Consider the following 15276-nt stretch of genomic DNA (forward strand, 5'->3'; position numbering starts at 1 on the left):
GCTTTTTTGTATCAGCATAAATACTTTTATTGTATGTAGCGTTAGTAAGTACAGATCTGAAATGAACACAACAATATGGCATTTAGTCGATGAAACTTTTCAGTCATAACATGATACAAAAAGTACTTACCCTTAAATTTTATTTATTATAATATAAAATATAGACCCAGCTCTGTTAAATTCGAAACACATGACTTAATAATGTCAGATAACAATGTAATTATTATATATTAAATTGGCTTTCAAATGATCTCAAAATCTAGTCATAGTTATAGCACTATCTAGAATGTTCTAAGTAGGTGTGTTGTTTAAATTTATGGAAACCTAAATCCGGTAAAATATGTGTTTTATTTAAGTTGCATTTTACTGTTTATAATAACGATAAACGTGTTATAAAAAAGTAAAAACATAACGATCTTGATTGGATCCGTTCACAAATAGATTATTTCTAAATACTTATGTATTTATTTAGAAATAACCTATTATAGAATTTGTTTGCTTAATTTGGTTTCGAATGTTAATCATTTTTCTTCTGTGTTATAAAATCTTTTTATGTTATTAGTAATTATGAAATTAATTAAAACATTTGTAAATATGTAGAACTCGACGATGTTTATTGAAGTATGAAAAAAAATATATACTTATGATAAAAAAAGCGTTACGTTACTGCGAACGGAATTATTGTACAAATTAATTAATTTATTGTAAAATTAACTCCATGAAACATTGTTTTAAATATTCATAATAATTGTACATTTGTGGATGAAACTGTGATTACAATTATGTTTCCTCCATGTCGCCATTTTATACCATTTGTAAAACAAATTTTTGTAAGTATTTATAAATTATGTAGATTATAAAATGTTAGATAAAGCGTCTGGGGCTGAATAAGAAGGAATTATTTTACAAAAATTCAGAATGAAAATAAGTACCTACTCTAAATTACTAGTCTCGTTGATATGAGCATTTTGCGCTGCGAATATTACCATTATACATTCCACTGTGCAAATAATACTTAGGTACCATCATTAGTATCTGTCACGTATCTTAACAAATATTTCTTAGTTCTTATCAGTTTATCTGTAATCTAGAAAATACCTAACCATTATGATTAATAACTGAACACTGAATAATTTTGAGTCACTGTTATATAAGCTTTGAATAACGGATAATAACACGTCAAACAAGAATAATCGGTATTTAGTTTACGACAACATAGAAGGAAAGAAAGAAAAAATGTACTTAATAACAAACACAGAACACATAGCAATAACAGATACTTACTAAGCTCAGGTGAGTGTTATAAAAAACAGTCATATTTTTTTAACAGTCATAACAAACAAAGACACTATAACATAACACTGTACATACAAAGAGAAATTAGTATTGAATTGACACTAACATTGAATAAACAAAATAAGTACCTAGTTTAATTAGACTGGTCATTAATTTATTTTATACCAAATCAATTTCGATGTCTCGAAATTGGATAAACGCCTTATCCCACGACCCTATCCTCAGTAGCTATGGGACCCGATAAGATGTCCCCTTGCACTTTTGTCTTCCGCATTTATCCCCTGTATTTTAATAAATAATTAAATAGAATGCTGTCTGTGCCATGGATGTAGTTAGAGGTCTTTTCTTGTAACTTTCATATCGAGTCGTACCGCCCCACTTTTATAATACTACTTACTTAAAAATGTATGTAATGTTTTTTTAGTTCTTCCTTAGTTACATTTTACGATATCAATAGAATGAATGACTATTAAGTGATTCTGACGATACGGGTTTTATAGCGGTGCACCGCGCAGCAAGGCGGAGTTCGTGTGTTAGGCATCAGCGGATTACATACAGGGTGTTAGTGACATCGTAACGAAATTCTGAGTTGATATCAAGTGGAATTTTCCGTCGCAAAAGTATGGATAGGAAAATAATTAAAAAAAAAAAACAAAAAAAAATTCATGAATTTTTTGACAGGAAATTCCACTTGATATCAACTCAGAATCATGGTCTGAATCATCCCCCTCAATATTCGTTACGGTGTCATTAACACCCATACCTACTTGTATGGCTACCATATGTACTTGTACGGGGTGTAAGTGACATCGTAACGAATACTGAGAGGGATGATTCAGCTGATTATTCTGAGTTAATATCAAGTGGAATTTTCCATCGCAAAAGTATAGAATTGAAAATAATTTAAAAAAATACATGATTTTTGCGACGGAAAAATCCACTTGATATCGACTCAGAATCATGGTCTGAATCATCCCTCAAAGTTTTCGTTACGATGTCACTAACACCCTGTATACTTAATACAAGTCAATGTGACCTTGCCAACCGCTTCACCGCCAACCGTGTCGGTGCGCGGTATCGTGTGCGAATCACCTTATATTAGCCAATAGTTGAACAACCTAAGTTTTAAGAAAAATCCTTATAACGGCCTCAGACTTAAATATACTTAGTGAAATAAAAATAGGAGCAATAATTCGACTTGCATATCGAAATTGAAAGTTTTGTAAAAATGTAAATTCGCTATTTACTTAAGTGATGTAAAATAGCGAGAGTTTTGGAAATAAAAAAAGAATAATCCTTCGAAGTTTTCTTTTCCTCGGAAAATCCCTTTTATTTGTTTTACCGACATATTTGATATTATTAGACAACTACGCCACTTAACGATGTGGGCGAAACCCAGCCGGAAGTGTATGTTGATCAATGACAAAACCGCAGGTCAACACTAAAACGTCGTGAATTAGGTTATCTTTGGTCTACACCTGGGGGGTTAAAATGGCCACATCAAAGCAAATAAATTCATCTAAGAAAGCAAAAGTGCGCAATGCAAACAAATGTCAAATAGCAATATTGTTTTCTTAGATGAATTGCTTCGATGTGGCAATTTTAACCCCGGAGACAACTTGCAGCCACAGTTTACAAAGTAAGAAACATTTACCTAGTGTTATTTTCGACATTATTAATTTTCCGTTTTTTCGGTAATGTGAATGTTTAAACCCTAATGACTTTCATTTTTTATTTATTTGTATACAAAAGAACAGTGAAAAGAAACATACAAAGAAAACAGACAGCACAGGTAAGCTTATATCTGAGAAAGAGATAGACATACGCTCACAAAGGAGATCATCGGATTTCGGCCCAGAAGTGAAAGTGCCGGCCAAAAAATAATTTTGCTATATTCCGTTAGACCTTATCCGTCTGAGTATTTATTACTATGGCACCAAAGCTGTAGGGTCAATGTCTTCGGTTTTATTCGAATTAAAAGAACTGTATTTTTCATACATTTTTGGTGAAAATGTAAAGTGCCGGCCAAGTAACAATAATGGTATATATCCTTAGAACTTATCCATCTGAGCATTTATTACTATGGCACCAAAGCCGTAGCGTCAATATTTCTGTTTTTATTCGAATTAAAAAATAAACTTGTATTTTTCATACATTTTGGTGAAAATGTGAAGTGCCGGCCAAGAAACAATATTGGTATATCCCGTTAAAACTTATCCCTTTGACCATTTATTATTATGGTACCAAACGTCTATGACCATTATTTTGGCTTTTATTGGACTTTACGTTTTAGTTTCTAAGTGAAAAGTGCCGGTCAGGAAAAACACATGTCAAAACTATCGAGAAGATACCTGTAAACATTATTCACTATGACAATAAACGTGTATGACCATTAGTTTGGCTGTTGTTGGATTTTTAAAATCTCGTTTCTTGATTTATTTTGTTATAAAATAAAATATGACAGGTGCGTTATTTAAAGGATCGTCAGAATGTTTATTACTATGACATTAAACGTCTATGACCACTATTTTGAACTCAATTAGATTTCTCAAAAATCTGGAGTTTTCATAGATACCTACACTTTGGCGAAAAAAGTTTTATCTGACGATAATGCAGGTAAAGGCGTAATATCGTGGTCGTCTTTGGACACATTTTTATTAATCAAAAATAGGTTTTCGTTTGACCACTATCTCACCTGATGGTGATACACGCTTTAGAAGCTTATTTTTTTTTTAAGAAAAGTGAGGTACGATGCTATGTCGGCCGAGTAGCACCAGGACATTGTGATCGGCATACATGCAAAGTACAACTGCCCGACTCCTGTCTTCCCTAACAGCTACTTCAGACGTCATGCCAAAATACGAGTTTCGTCACTAGATGGCAAGCTTATCTTTGGAGGGTGGTAACCATCTACGGTCAAGATGAATCAATACCATAATTCGACCTAAACTTAGGCCGTAACGTTGAGTCGAATGCAAAAACTACAGCCAACGTCATATCTAAAATCAGATAGTATTAATATAGAAGTTCACCTAACAACACACAAAACAAAAACACAAAGTATTTTGTAACTCTTTAAACTCAGTAAAAAAAGCCTTCAAGGCCATATAATGCTTTAGGATAGTTTGTACTTGTTTATTTAGTCTATATTACGTTTCTTTTTTATTGTCTTTTTGAATGTTTTTTTTTATTATTATTAATTCTCTTTAAAGGGATGATTCCAACTAATTACAACGATTACTTACGTCAAGATATTCAGTAATCTGCATCTTTAATGTTTATCTTTGACCTTGGAATCATCCATATTGTTTGTTCTTTAATCTTTTGTTATTGTATGTTTATTATTTTTTATTAAAGTAAACTACCCTAGATAAATTAAAATGGAAGTAGTAAGTTATTTAAGTTACAGACCACATTGTTGTTAATTATAATTAATTAAGGAAACTATAGGTCTAAACTAATTACCATAATGTAATACTTTCATGTAAATGACCGTTTGTTTCTTAATATACATAAATAAAATAAAAAAAAAATCTGACTAATAACTAGTCATAGGGAAAGCTCTGCTTATTGTCATTGTTAAAATGTATATAAAAAAGATTTTTTTTTTAAATTCTAATACAAGCCTAAGTCGATATTTGGTAATATAGTAAAAAAATACGTTTCAAGTCGTTTACCAAAAGGTTTGACTTATTTTGTTTCGCTGGCTGACATTTTCCCATTTGAACCAAAACGGAAAGAGAGACGAATAAAAGTCAAAATAATGGTCAAAAATGTTTTGCGCTAGATTATTAAATGTTCTAAAGGTCCTTTGTAATCCGCCGTACCGCAAGTTTTGCCTAAAGCACTTTATTTTTAAACAAAACAAAAAAGAAATCAAGATTTTTAAAATACAATAAAAGGCAAACTAATGGTCATACACGTTTGGCGCTATAGAAAAAAATGTTAACAGGCATCTACTCGATACTCTCAACATGGTATTTTTGGTGGTCAGCATTTTTCACATTTGAACTAAAACGTAAATTCCAATAAAAGTCAAAATAATGGTCATAGATATTTGGTGTCATATTAAAAAATATTGAGAAGCAACTATTAGACAGATTTGACGTATTTAATTCGATGGCCGGCATTTTAACATATTAACCAAAACGGAAAGTCCAATAAACGTCAAAATAATGGTCATAAAAGTTTGGCGCCATACTAATAAATGTTCTAACGGTCCTTTGTAATACGCCTGTATCCCTTTTATTCCCAACGGACATAATATTTTTTTTTACAAAATGTATGAAAAATCGAGATTTTTAAAATCCAATTAAAGCCAAACTAATGGTCATACACGTTTGGTGTCATAGTAAAAAATGTTCACAGCAATGTACTCGAAAGGTTCGACACATTTTTTTTCTCTGGCCGGCACTTTCGAATTTGGGCCGGCCAAAGTATGGAGAGCCGATGATCTCCTTTTATGAAATTATATGAACAAATATACATTAAAGTCCGGCCACGGAGTTAATGCCTATAATAAGTCACATCAAAAAAACCATGACAACAATAATAATATAATAATAATTTAAAACATAAAACAATAAATTCAAATTAAGTATTTTTACATAAATAAAAATAAATAAATTGTTCCATCAAAATACGAATGGAAAACTGGCGGAAAACTGTGAAAAGACTTTATATTTGTCAAAAGAGGTACAATAGAGTGGGAAATGTGTAGGTAATAGTTGGTAGGTGTAAAGGAATACATAAAAGTGTCTTACAAAAGACTGCTTATTTGCTGCTATTTTCAAAGGAATCCTTACGTTAAGTACTATTTATTATTTTTATTACTTACTTATTTCCATGGAAATCCCTCCCAATCATAGAGCGGCATGGGCCTGGTACCCAATAAACAAATCGATCAGGGTGAAACCTTTTCCTTCCCAACCTTTTGTTATTTTCAAAAGTTACGGGAGTTTATTGTTTCTAAAATAGATTTTGTTTACACCATCTACTTATTTACTGGCCTTCATAGTTACTCGATGACAGTATACTTAGATGAAAATGTAATCGAAATGTCAATGTGAAAATTTTTATTCAAAATTTCAGTTTCTCTAAATTATGTGTTGAATTTATTTGATATATTTATTAATTTCCGTTGGGACCGTGTCTATTCCAACAGGGACGTTTGTAGTAAGTCAAATTTATTTTTATATTATGTGCCGTAGTTTTTATTATGTAGCTTCATTTACAAATTGAATATACTTATAAGAACTTAAAATAGTTATCCCAATACACTACCACTTCCTTCTTTGCCTTAGTTCCTAATATAATTGGGTGTCCATTAACAGTATCCTAACAGATTTAACAAACTCACCGCAAGCGCTAGGTACCTCTATCGTGGTGGAAATCCCGCTAAAGTTATTAGAATGCACATTTTTTTCTATTATTTTTCCAGTTCTACGAATTAATATTTTTGGTCGATTTATAATGGAATCTGCGTCCCTACGCATAAAGTTCACACCGCTCATTAAAAAGATAGCTAGCGGAAACCCGGGCTCTAAATGTTGCATCGAGATCGTGCCCGAGGTGTCTTGCTTCAACAACCTTGACAAAATCAACTGGACGCTCGACAATAATGCTCTGGAGTACAACATACCGATGACGTACAAAATCATCATCAAGAAGCAAGAACCTCTACATGGTCGCGAGAATAAAATATACCACTCATGCGTCGATCTTTTGCACTCATACTCGTTGTCCAACACGGGATTCGCTTCAGGAGACATCTCAAGAATAATTAGTGACAATTTCTTCTTGAGGAGAGTCACCCCCCAAATAGACGAATACGACTATGTGCTAACAAAAGATTTGATGAACTATAAGGAGTTGTACGAGAAGTTAATGGGACGTAAAACTGCTAGCATACAAACTGTCAATATAAACGAGCCGTACAGCTCTCTCTCCAGCCAACGGCCCTTGGTAGATAAGGCGTTAGAAATTAATATTCAAGCTGATACTATAATATCTAACGTGACAGGTATAATGCACATGATCTTGTTCTGTCTCGTACACTTCATTTAGCTAACTTTTGTTTTAATATTTTTTTTATTTTTTTAGTTTCTCACACAGAAGACACACATTTCGAAGCCGGAGACATGAAAACTAACGATAATCAAAATATGTATGATCCTACGAATCAAAATGAAGAAATTATTGTTAATAATGATAGCTCAAACTCAATTGATGCTTTGATAGAAGAATATGCTGGCAATGTTGCGCAACGACAATTATCATTGTCACCGATATGTTCAGTAAATACTAACGATATGCTTCCAACGGGAATGGTTTATAAGAAAAGCAATACATCCACATATGTTTTCAAATTATGCCATACAGTAAGCAAAACAAACGTGCACAGTGACGACCACGCTTACAACCGCTGCAACAGCCAACAATTCCAACCATACAGTCGATCCAGTAGAATACTTAAAATTTATGAATCGCTTGCTAACGTTGCTATGAAAAACGCGAATAACATCAATAAAACTACTACGGAGAAAATAAAACCATCCAAAGAATCTCAGAACCATTCTACAAGAAATATAAACACGTCTGTCTTGGAAATATCGCCTACTATACAAACCGACCTAAATCATCAAATGCGTAACAATTACAAACGTAATTCATCTAATAATTACGATAAAGTTTTAGCAGAAAACGAATTAACATTTAATAATATCATGAATACCATGAATCAGTTGAATGAGAAAAGACACAAAGAATACAACAGAGTCTTAAAACTACGAAATAAAGTATACAGTAAAGAAAACGTAATCGTATCTGATAGTGCCCTGCGCCAAGAAAACAACGATGCTTGCAAGATTGTTTGCAAACAAGAAAAAAACGGTGAAAGAGTTTTGCCAGAAGTTAGGGTGGCTAATTTCATACAAAATTTAGAAAAGGAAATATATCCTCTAAAACGTATGTTGAATGAGATAAAGTGCAAGTGTGCGATGATGGGTCTGTGTTGTGGTGATATTATACCAAAACAGAAAAGTATTATTTATAAATCGATTTCCAATTATGACAGCATTAAAGATCCTCGGAAGGTCAAAAGGTCCAATCGTGTTGTGTATACTGTTCTTTTTAATGGTTAAATGAGTGCAGTTAGTGGTTGTCTGTAGTTTACTTGTGTTTGCGCATTGAAGTTTTCGAATAAACATATTATTATTGCTCCCTTATTTCCTTTTATTATTGTATACTCTAAAATCAAACGAGTGAACTTAGACCTTAACTCTAGCTACAGAGTGCAACGAGCATTCTAGAAATTCGTAAAAATTAAAACAACTATAATGCCGATATTGCTAAATACCAAAGCTTATGAAATGGTTTATTTTTCATATTACTATAAATAGCTTTTTATAAACATTTCAATTGTTGCTTATTATAATTTAGGTATTTCTACTAATAAGAAAGAACTTCCTTACAGTAAAATGGGAAAGAATTCCATAGCAACACGTCTAGCTCAGAGCCTCTCTTTCGAAGTAGAAGCATCACCTCAGGAGAATGTAATAGAGTTCAAAAATGCTAAAAACATAACACCAGTTAACGTGAAAATTAGGGTACGGAAAAGAGAAGATGGACCATACGTACGTAACGGATACCTATCAGTACCGAATGCTGACGAGCCAGATACAGCACCACAAAGAATTCGCATAGCAAGCAGCGATCATACTATAATGTCATTCAATATAGTAATGGAAGCAGATCGTCTTAGTCCTGATAGAAAAGCAAAGCGAAAATTTTTTGGTAAGCAATTAAGCATGAATGAAAAAATATTTAGCGGCATCTAGTATCTTCCGCTTTAATTTTATAGCCACTAGAATAAAACCGTAACGAGGTATGAATTATCTGTAAGTACCTATTCGGAAAGATTCGAAGATTATGTAATGTTCTTTCATGAAAGTAGCATTATTATAATTAGTCATTTGTTATCAATTTGCTTCCAGGCATACCAGGATTATGTTTAGGCACGCAAGAAGACGATGATGGTAGCCAATACATGCCAAGTACGACAAAAGGTCTGGGCAGCAGCTCAGACACTAGAATTTTTACAAACAAGTCACCTTTATCAAAAAATGCTGACATACTCAGTAATTCCTCGAGTAAAAAATACAAAAAGTTATTTGGGAAATGTAAACCAGGTATGGCGATCATATACTTAGTTGGAACAAAAAGAATAAGAATCAAAATTATTGCTTAAACACCATTGTTTGCTTTGACTTAACTCCCTAAGTAAGAGGTACTTAATACAGAAGTATAACTTGAGAAGTTTATTTTGAAATAAGTAACGTAGTGTAATTGTGATAAGCTACTGTTTTTATGAGAAGAAAAATGCTCGTGCATGTCTTTTATAATTATTCGTCTTCCTTCATCTATAAGTATATCTGATTCTAAATAATAATTACACTTATGGATGACCTTTCATTGGTAAATTATTTAGTTTAAAATGTTTACTATTTTCAGGAGGATGTCTAGATCCGCCGCTTGACGAAGACAAGTATGTTTATAGCCCGATACTGATACCAGACACAAAATCTTTAGAAACTGAAGCACAAAGGCTAACAAAAGATAGTGATTCTAAGTATCAGAAAGAATCGAAAAAAAACGACAGCTTTTTACATGGAAAAGAAAATAAGCCAAATGACCGTCGTAAAGAAAATACAAGAAAATCATCCAATGACAGTTATATAGATAAAAAAAGAAAAAAAAAACGTGAATCCAACGATACTGTTGCTACTTCAGATTCAATTATAACTTATCCTCCAACACCCTCTGATCATGACATGTATAACGATAATAACATTAGAAGAAACTCATCCAGAAAACAAGATGAATGTCGAGATAAGTATTATACTCCCATAAAAACATCCAGCGGAAAGGATAAGAACAGGGTCAGTGACGACTATGACAGAAAGTACTCGGAAACTTCACCAGGCAGAAAAAACAAATCACCGACCAGAAGAGTTTCTGAAAATTCTGAAAATAAATTTGACTCCAAGTCGACTCCGACACTGAAAAAATTAAGGTCTAGGAAAGTATCTAGTTCTATCTTTAGTGAGATTGACAAAGATATTGCCGCAGATAATAGCGAAGATATCGATAAATGTAATAATCTTAGTACAAACTTAAAGTCCGGTGATTTATCTTCAACAAAGAAGGAAATAACGATGATAGATATTCCTGCAGAAAAACGAAAAGTTGTAAATAGAGATGTTATCAGTTCTGCCGAAACGGATACTCGTGATTCATCTCCAACAAAGAAGATAATCTCCACAGATAAAAACTACATAGGAAAAGATGTTGCAAAAGACAAACGAAACCGTGAAACGTCTCCAACAAAAAATAAAATATATTTAAATAAAGATGATGGACAAGACAGATATTCCCGTGATACGTCTCCAACAAAAAAGAAAATAAAACTTGCAAATATTTCCGCAGAACAATATGAAGACGTGGGGGATGTAACACTTCCCACAGTAAAGGGATCTCGTGATTCCTCTCCAACAAAAAATAAATTGCATATAGAAAATAGTACAGAATTAGATAAAGACGTTAGACGAGAAAAACATCCCCGTGATTTGTCTCCAACAAAGAAGAATATTATACTTACAGATATTCCATTGCAAACAAGTAAAAATATTGATAATGGTATAATTCCTTCAAAAAAAGCATCTCGTGATTCGTCTCCGACCAGAAATAAATTACATATAGAAAACAATGCAGATTTAGCTGAAGACGTTACACGAGAAAAACAATCCCGTGATTCATCTCCAACAAAAAGGAATATTATACGTACAGATATTCCAATACAAAAAAGTGAAAATGTTGATAATGGTATGCATCTTTCAGAAAAAAGATCTCATAACTCGTTTCCTACTAAAAATAAGTTATCTACTAAAAAATATGAAGATTTAGATGAAGACAATACACGACAAAAACATTCTCGTGATTCGTCTCCAACAAAGAGGAATATAATACCTACAGATATTCAAAGACATAAAAGTGAGGATGTTAATAAAGTCTTAATTCCACCAGAAAAAACATCTCGTGATTCGTATCCAACAAAAAGGAAATTACATTCAGAAAACAATACAGATTTAGATAAAGACGTTAAACCAGAAAAACATTCTCGTGTTTCTTCTCCAACAAAAAGGAATATTATACATACAGATATTCCAATACAAAAAAGTAGAGATGATAATAATTGTATAAGTCCTTCAGAAAGAGAATATCTTGATTCGTTTCCAACTAAAAACAAATTACCTTCTGAAAACTTTGAAGATTTAGATAAATATTTTACACGACAAAAACATTCCCGTGATTCGTCTCCAACGAAAAGGAATGTAATACCTACAGATGTTCTAAGACAAAAAAGTGACGATATTGGTAAAGTCTTAATTCCACCAGAAAAAACATCTCATGATTCGTCTCCAACAAAAAATAAATCACATTCAGAAAGCAATGCAGATTTAGATAAAGACGTTAAACGAGAAAAACATTCTCGTGATTCATCTCCAACAAAAAGTAAATTATATTCAGAAAACAATGCAAATTTAGATAAAGACGTTGTACGAGAAAAACATTCTCGTGATTTGTCTCCAATAAAAAGAAATATTATACGTACAGATATGCCAATACAAAAAAGTAGAGATGATAATAATTATATAAGTTCTTCAGAAAAAGAATCTCTTGATACGTCTCCAACCAAAAATAAATTACCTACTGAAAAATTTGAAGTTTTAGATAAATATTTTACACGAGAAAAATATTCCCGTGATTCGTCTCCAACAAAGGGGAACATAATACCTAAAGATATTCCAAGACAAAAAAGTGAAGATGTTGGTAAAGTCTTAATACCACCAGAAAAGACATCTCGTGATTCGTCTCCACCAAAAAATAAATTACATTCAGAAAGCAATGCAGATTTAGCTAAACGAGAAAAATATTCTCGTGATTCGTCTCCAACAAAGAGGAATATAGTACCTACAGATATTCCAAGACAACAAAGGGAGGATGTTAGTGAAGTCTTAATACCACCAGAAAAAACATCTCGTGATTCGTCTCCACCAAAAAAGAAATTACATTCAGAAAGCATTGCAGATTTAGTTAAAAACACTAAACGAGAAAAACATTCTCGTGATTCGTCTCCAACAAAGAGGAACATTATACTTACAGATATTCCATTGCAAAAAAGTGAAAATATTGATAATGGTATAATTCCTTTAAAAAAAACATCTCGTGATTCGTCTCCAAACAAAAATAAACTACATATAGGAAACAATGCAGTTTTAGACGAAGATATTACACGAGAAAAAAGATCTCGTGATTCGTCTCCAACTAAAAATAAATTACTTACAGAAAATTTTGAAGATTTAGATAAATATATTACACGAGAAAAACATTCTCGTGATGCATCTCCAACAAAGAGGGAACTAATACTCAAAGAAAAACACGAAGATGCAGATAATGAATTTATTACACCTTCCAGAAATAAGAAAATTAAACCTACAGATATTCCTGATTATAGAGATTACATTACCAGAGACGATACTTATACAGAAAAAAATAAAAGTAATGAATATAGTACTATTTATCCAACGGAAAAATCTCGGTTGACAAAGATAAATAAATTAAAATCTGAAGATATTCCCGGTTTGATCGACAACTATATTAAAGATTTAAGTCAAGATACACTTGCTATTGAAAGTGCTGTGACAGAACAAAAACAGCCGACAGACGTTGAAACTGTTTATTTATCCCCACATACAACACAAGACGCACATAGTGAGAAAAGCGAAGGAACACCTAAACTTGAACAGGAAAACTCCGATGAGTACATCTTATTTCAAATCTCAAACGAAGCAAATATAGTGTCAAAACCCGAAGCGATTTTAGAAATAAATAATAAAAAAGGATACTCGACACCAGCCACTAAAGGAGATCAAATTTTAAATAACTACCAAGATACTATAGCTCGTAAGGAAATTGGACTAAAAGAAGAAATTGCAAACGTAGCAGAAGATAATTATGATTACGACGAAAATGTCTCATTTATTCAAGATTCGTCAGATGCCCAACAAGATACGTCCTATATTCAAGATTCATCCGACGCCCAACAAGATAGGTTAAGTAACAAGAGCGAACGCAGCGAGGACACTGCTAAAGCTTTTAATATTGAAGATCTAGAAATAGATGGTCTTGATGAAGAAAAAGAAAGAAAATCACATTATGAAAATGATAAACCTTTGGAAGACGTCCGTATCCTTCAGAAAGATAATACATTTCAGGATGAAAATGAAAACATTAGATATAATGATGCAGTATTAATAGGTAATACAGAAAACATCTACAAACCACGCTTAAAAGATCAAACATTTGCAAAGAACATAATATCGGAAGACGAAGATATAAAAAAAGAAGACAAAGACGACAATCAATATCAAAAATATACCGAAAAAGATATTGAAATTGTGAAAGACCGTGATATCTCACCAACTCGTGACGAGCGAAAAAGCTTAACAATAAGCCCAGTTATAGAAATAGCTATATCGCCAACGGGACAAGTAATGAAGGAAGTTAATGAAAAGCTATTAGAAAGTATTAATGGGTCTCAACATAAAAATAATGTTACACCTTTTGACAGCAGTAAACATGACGATATCGGGGTAATAGATAACACGTGGAACAAAAAACCTACCTCTGAAGATGAAATTAGCAGCAAAAGAAAAGATTCCATATTTCTCAATCTTGCATTCCAAACTTATTTCGATGAGAATCAATTAGTGGTAAAAACGATTGATAGTTCTGTTGACACAGACACACAAAATGTTACGTTTGTGAAGTCTCTTGTCAGGTCATCAAATAAAAACATTTCCGTGCCGATTGATCCAGATCATGCGATGATAATAGAAATCAAACCATCGAACCAAAGTGATCGTAAATCCAAAATTCCGAAACCCATTTCAAAGCATGAGACAGGTACGTATACCATTTTACGTCGAAATCATTTTAAATCGAAAAAGGTCAAAGTCGACAATGGACAAGGGGGGTTAAAAAGGCCACATCAAAGCACCAATTCACCTAAATAAAATACATATTATTATTTACGTAGTTTGCATTGCGCACAAATGTCAAATTGCCATATTGCTTTTTTTTAATTAATTTCTCCGTAATGTGCTCTTTTTGACCCCTCTGTTCTGCACTTGACTCCTCTATAGGTTGACGAAACCATAGGCTCCGGAGTTGATACACGCTAGGATAGCCTGGGTGCCGAACTTCAGTAAAACAATATCATGGCGCCGTTTGTCTGTCTTGAATGGGTTGTATTTTTTAGGTAAGTCGGTAAGCATCAGTGGCGGATCTTTGAAGGATATCAGCAGTAACCTAAAGCTGTTACTGACATCCATTCACGACCAGGACCTGGCGCCGCTACAGGAGATTATCAAGGAGCTAAAAAAAGACATTGATCAGCTGGCCGACCAACAGATAAAGTTCAGAGAGAAACTCGGCCCGGGACCAAAGAGGCTGCAACCACAAGTCCATACTATCAAAACTCCCAACACTAACAGGTGTCCTTGTTTGAAAAGATATTGACTGATCAGGGAGTGTAAAAACGGGACATTGATACAATTCATTTAAAAATAAATTTAAGCTAGTGCAATTTGACATTTGCGCATATGAAAGTAAGTGCGCAATGTCTACAAATTATCAATATTGCTTTTTTAGATGAATTGCTTTAATGTGGCTCTTTTAACCTCCCAGTTCCAATAATGGTCCCAATAATACCCACACATAACTTACAGACGAATAAAAAATAGTCAAATTCTATTTTTTTGTAGTCGGTTAAAATAACATTTGGCTTTACTATTTTTTACTGCGTAAACCTATTCAAGTTGGCACTAACTAAGTAATAAAGACTATCGAGCAATTTCA

This window comes from Pectinophora gossypiella, chromosome 7 (assembly GCF_024362695.1).
Source record: "Pectinophora gossypiella chromosome 7, ilPecGoss1.1, whole genome shotgun sequence".
In the NCBI taxonomy this organism is placed as follows: domain Eukaryota; kingdom Metazoa; phylum Arthropoda; class Insecta; order Lepidoptera; family Gelechiidae; genus Pectinophora; species Pectinophora gossypiella.